Below are 6,275 nucleotides of genomic sequence, written 5' to 3'. Positions count from 1 at the left end.
TCAATCAACAGGCTATAATAAAACTCTTAGCTTTTAAGTAGACTTTGTGTAAATCTTTCAGATATTTAAAATTTAAAGCAAATATAAGGAGCTGTGATGGTGCGGTGATCAGATGACAGGCGATGACGATTCTTCAGCTGGATGTTCTGCAGCAGTCAGGAAACAGGAAGTCTGGGTTCTCAGGGCAGCCTCTAGATGACAATTGTAACTGAATACTTACACTGAGTGACAAAAAAGGGTTTGTCCTTAAATAATAATAGTTTAAACTTGTAGTCAAATGTTATAGTCAATGAAACAGACTTGAAAAATGTATTTGAATCTAATTTAATATTTATGTAAATACAGCAGTCTGAATGTATATATTACAAAATAACCAGATTGTCTTATTACAAATAAACCTTTAAGAGGTGTATATTTTATATAATTTATCAAAGCAATTGCACCTGTAAGCCAAACAGCCAATCAATGTTTATTCCAAAGTGTAATGCAAAATTAAAATGACAAATGTAGGGCTGTGTAAGTAGTTTCTACTGTGAGTTCTACTGTACTGTAATTCTACTACTGTAATTTTAACTTTCTACTTGTGATTTCCAGCAAAATGACTGGATGTGAGAGAGTTTAACGACAGGAAAGATGGAGCAGTGAGAGCGGAGATCTCTCAGAATTCTGAATACAGATTGACGAAGTTCTGGTAACTTCAATTCCAAAAACTTAGATTCTGGTAAAACTTGATTTCAAGTCACAGGATTGCGTTTCAACTCAGGTTCAAGCTTGTCAAATTAGATAGAGCTCATGGCGGAGAATGATAGAAGATAGAATGGCTTGTCAAAAAAGATGGAGCAGGGAGAGGGAGAGTGATAGGACAGACTGAATTGCTTGTTAATGATAGAGGGAGAGGGTTTTCGCCAGCAGGTCACCTGTAAGACAAAAAGGGACTGGAATTAGACACACTTCCAATAAACCTGGCTTTACTGTATTTTTCAGACTATAAGGCACAATTAAAAGCCTTTAATTTTCTCAAAAATAGACAGTGCACCTTATGTATGGTTGTGCTTACTGATTTCAAACCAATTCTATGTGGTACACGGCACTCAAAAATCTGTCAAATGTTTTAGTATGACTTTGGTAAGCTACAAAGCAGCACCACTTGATGTATTGTCGGAGCATGGCTACCATAGTCAGCACCCTCATAGAGTAATTTGTACTGTGCTTCAACATAATATGGTGTGTGTGTATAAGGGCCTGGCACCTGTTGAGAGCCATGCTTATAAAGCAGATTTCAAACTGATCAATCCACATTCATCAATCCACAAATCCTGAAAAGTGAGTGTATTGTTCTGTATTTTATGTCTTACAACTGAACAATTTTGAGAGTTATTGTAAATGAGTTTAATAAAGTTTGACTTATCTGTTTTGTTTGGCTTAATGTGCCTTAGAATTTAGTGCGCCTTACAGTCCGAAAAATACAGAACATATATATCATTACACACTGAAGAGTTGTACAGTACATTATTAGATTCAACTGAATGAAAATGTTTAACATGTTTCTAAGGACATTTTTGCATTCTATTAACACAATAAAAACAAACAGAGTCTGTAAACCAAGATGTGGTGCTACAGTAACTTACTATAAACATTATATGGTCAAGCTAAACCCACACAATGAAGTTAGAGCAGACAGTTTCAGACCACCTGCTTTAAACACTTCACATGCACTCAACTCACATGTTCCTAAATGCCCAAAGGTCTCAAATTCCCGTTTCTGTGTGTACTTACCTGGTACAACAGTATATCATAATGTCTGGGGAGCCGTTAACATAAAAGTAACAAATAATTTACTCAGTATGACTTTTGGCAAAATGAAAAATTTGGAGACAGATGACTCCTATACAGCAGTTTCTACATTTTTCAGTCAAATATGGGGCATGTTTAATACACACTCTGCTAAATCTACAATAAACTTAGCATGGCCGATATTAGGGCCTAATTAAAAATGTAGTATGATGATAAGAGAGATCTGTAAGTCTGGAAATGTTTACATAGACTTTTCTAGGATTTGATGATTGCCAAGAGCTGTGCTGACTCACTGCACTACACTGAATCTCCTATAATGAGAAACATTTCCCAGCACTGCACCTCAGACAAACCTTTACTTACCAGACTTGAGACGATCAGATCAGCAGTCTAGAGAAAGGAAACAATTCATCAGATCACTGTTGGATGATTCAGACTGTTGAGCCTCTTCACACACAATCCAATTCACTGTGACACAAATTAACTAGTAAAATCCTCAATTACTTTAAGCTTTTTTAAGTTTACTTTAGTCTAAAGAGGAGATAATTGAACTGCAGGGTCTCACATGGCTATAGCATGTGTAATAAAAACATTATTACTACAGAAATGCAAAGAACATGCACCAATATTTGTTGGCACAAGTGCAGGACACACCAAATATTTCCTACACAGAAGCTTGTGGCTCCAACATTTTCTACAACAGGTCAGAGCTAATAAAGTGTGAAAAACCAAAACTTTTAATGTCCTTTCAGGTTAAAAACATTAAATACAAAGTAATTCTTGAAATCAGAAACAACAGAAAACCTCATCATGTTTTGGTTAGTCTGATATGAATATGCAAATCCTAAACTACATGTAAATATTGACATGTTACAATAACAGAGGTGCAAAATGTTTTCTGAAATGAAATGTCTTAAAATATTACACTTAAAATTCCTTTCATTTTACCAGTTGCTAGGAATATTTATGTATGTTGCAATGTCCATTTTTGGCAACATTTCTATTTATTTTAAAACACATTATATTCACTACATAAGTAATAAACTAATTAGACACACTGGCTGTAATTTACCTAAGAATGTCCACTCACACCTCTGGTTCTCTTCATTTTTATTATTGCTTAACTGTTAAAGCTATTACTTACACCAAGTCATGCAAAATACTTCTACAGTGTTCTGACTTTAATGTAATACATCAGCAGAATTTGAGAGACAATATAAATCAATACCTGTGCAGCTCTTAAGCGTTTGAGCAACCACTTATACTGACTCCCCTAAAACACTTTCATTGTTTTGTCTGCTACTTAAATCCACAAACATAAGGAGAAAATGAACAACTGTATAAAGACATCCGACATTTAACTATGTTTGGATTCAATAAGCCATAAAAAAATTAAATCATACATAAATGGGCTATTAAACTTCAGGGACATTTTCAGGGACAGTCAGAGGCCCTGTGTGGGGGCTTTGCTGCTACAGGTCACAAATCCTGTGTTTTCACCAATCAGTAAATGGAAACATATCACAAGAAGTCATACTACTGTATGTAAGTCGTCAAATGTGCTACGCAATGCCAGGTTCATACTGCTTCAGTTACAATCACTGTTTACTTACCAGCAAAGGCAAAACCAAAGATCTCTTTCACTCTGTAACAAAAGACAAAGCACAAAAACACAGAATGAGACAACTCAAATCAGCATCAGAGTCAATACTACATCACTCTGTGTAGTCCAAAAGATTCAGTACACTTCTTTGTTTACCACAGCAACAAACAACTCACCTCTTTTTTCTACACCTTATTAAAGATTACTGTCTTCATTAAGGTAAAATGTGGTTTCATCCATTTGTAATAAGCCACACACGTTTCTCAGTTATGTGATAGCTCTATTAGTTTGGTGCTATAAGATAACACAGTAGATTTAATAAGCAATGATTTGCTACACCTAGCACCGCACACTTTATCAAATTCTGACATCACAATTTCAAAGCATGAACAATCATAAATGAAAGCTTGGATGATATATTTGTAGGCTTCAACATTTGAGTTGGTCTGCATTCAAATTCTGCTTCCTAAAAATATTATCACCTGCACACAGTATCATTTAGTATCATTTAATATGCTGTTGTTGAAATATCTACATATCATATTTATAATATTAATGGTGCACTGCTGCATTTTATTTATTTGAAGGTGGACTTTTTTATATTTCGTTAATTTTTCACAAAGTGAGAAGTTAAACAAAGCTGCAGGTGTACGTTTTATTTAAAAAAACAACCTGCACAAACAAGTGTTTGTTAAACAGTTCTTAAAATTTAACTAAAATTAATTAATTAAAAAACTTCTTGTTAAGAGATGTTATTATTCTTATATTATGTGTTTTATCCTCACTCTCTCTCCCCCTTCTGTTAATTAACCCACAACACAAACACACACTGGTACAGGCACATGACTCTTTTTCTCCCGGCTAGTCAGAAGCTGTGTCCCAAAACGCCGGCTGCATCCTCCGGAGGCCGCATTTGAAGGCCGATTACATCACAGCCAGGCAACGAAGGCTTTTTTTGGTGTTTTATTTGTTCTGGAGTAAATCGGTTTGGCTGAGATCAAAGTTATTAGATTATTAGATTAAATAAAGCTTTATTAATCCATCGGGAGGGTTCTTCCGGGATTTTCACACAGCTCAATAAACGTTAAACGGTCGAGAATTTACGCCAGTGTCCTGTTATATTTTTAATAGCAAGGAGCACACAGCCGAGTTTATTAAACTCCAGCGAGACAGCGGTAACGCAAATCTTAAGGCTAGACCGTCCCATTTCACAGCCCGGCCCACATAGACCGCGAAGGCCGGGACGTTTTGGGACACAGCTAATGGCGGTAAAATGGCTCCTTTGAAGTTGCCGACCCTGCTGCTTCAGCAGCTAATCAGTGGTTCTAAAATGGCGGCTCATTACCTTACCACCTAAAGAATGAGGCCGTTTTAACTGACTGATTTGTGAAGAGGAGAACTAACTTCAGCTTCCCTAAGAGACTCAGAAACACCAACACACCGAATGACCCAAATACAACACAATAACTGTATTAAACAATCAAATTAACCATATTAATTTCACACTGGGCCTATAGCAGCTAGGCTAGGCATTAGCGCTTAGGTTGTTAGGGCTAGCATACCAAACACTCCTTTTAAATACTAAAATTACAACGTTTCACTAAAAAAACAGTCATTGTGTTACTGTAACATGACTTATACTTCGACTGGCTTTATAAGTCACTAACAACAACTGGCTAAATCACTCAAACAGCTTATAGACATTTCACTTCAGAGAAGAGAGACAGAGAAGCAGCTTACCGGCAGGGATCGACCAGAGAGTGGGCGGAGATTCAGGAGTCAGCCAGAGACGTAAAAAAAGAGGCATTCACAGGTAGTGGGAAACTCCGCAATTACACAAAATTGGCATTGAAAACGTGAAAAATATATGTAAATTTAAATATTGTTATACTAGATTTTTTTGCAACAAAAAACAACTAGCAGAAATTTAATTCTATAAGTTTAATAAATGTTTCAAACAGGATTCTTTGAATTTGAAATAATGGTTAAAAGACATAAATAAACATAAGGTCATTATGTTAAAATGTACTGTATTGTGATAGATTTATTTAGCTGACTGCAGTAATAAGATCAGTCTTCTTCTGAACACCAACACCAAGGAGCTGGTGTTGGTGATCGCCTAAGCATCCTCACAGTAGGAGCTACAGAGGCTCATCTCACTCCACTGCAGGACTCAATAGGTTCAGGAGGTCCCTTAACCCCACTACCATGAGACTTTTTAACAGCGACTCCTGACATGTTCATTGCACATTTGTTTCTTTTATTCTAATACATATTGGTTGTAATCATATGAATTCTGAATTGCTTTAAAGCTGAAGCTGTCTGCAAAAACTAGCTGAAAAAGCTGAAAAGTTGCAGAAATTGTAAAAACTTTGCAGAAGCAAAGGAACTTTGCTAAAATGTAATAACTTAGCAGAACTGCAATATCTTAGAGGAAACATAATACTTGGCAGAAGTACAATAGCATAGCAGAACTTAGCAGAAATATTGTAACTTACCAGAAACATGATAACTTCTCAAAAATACAAGAATTTAGGAGAAATAGTATAAGATAAGAGAAAGAATATATTTAGCCAAAAATACTTAAACATTACGGAAACACTATGATTTAGAAAAATAGTACAACATAGCAGAAATACTGTGATTTACCAGAGACACTGTGATGAACTATGAATATTGTAATTTTAAATGAATACTATGTTTTAGCACAAATACTATAATTTGACAGAAATACTATCATTTGGCAGAAATACTATGTTTCAGCACAAATACTCTGGTTTAGCACAAATATTATAACATAGCAGAAATACAATTATATAGCAAAAATGCTATATTCAGAAAGAAAAATATAATATAGTAGAAATAGTATGATTTAGCA

At 35.3% G+C, this 6,275-nt stretch overlaps 1 long non-coding RNA gene across 1 annotated transcript; it reads right to left on the bottom strand.

The window, feature by feature from the left end:
* LOC148101234 (uncharacterized) lies at positions 1-3,446 on the bottom strand. The gene is made up of 3 exons (XR_015719550.1): positions 3,408-3,446; positions 2,158-2,184; positions 1-917 (listed from the first exon to the last, which is right to left on the bottom strand). It is a non-coding gene; the product is annotated as an uncharacterized LOC148101234 (long non-coding RNA).
* Between the last annotated feature and the right edge of the window lie 2,829 nt (positions 3,447-6,275).

Source organism: Neolamprologus brichardi, chromosome 9 (genome assembly GCF_056152115.1).
Source record: "Neolamprologus brichardi isolate AB-2024 chromosome 9, ASM5615211v1, whole genome shotgun sequence".
Taxonomy (NCBI): domain Eukaryota; kingdom Metazoa; phylum Chordata; class Actinopteri; order Cichliformes; family Cichlidae; genus Neolamprologus; species Neolamprologus brichardi.
Note: the sequence above shows the minus strand (reverse complement) of the source record. Positions and strands in the feature narration are given on the sequence as shown.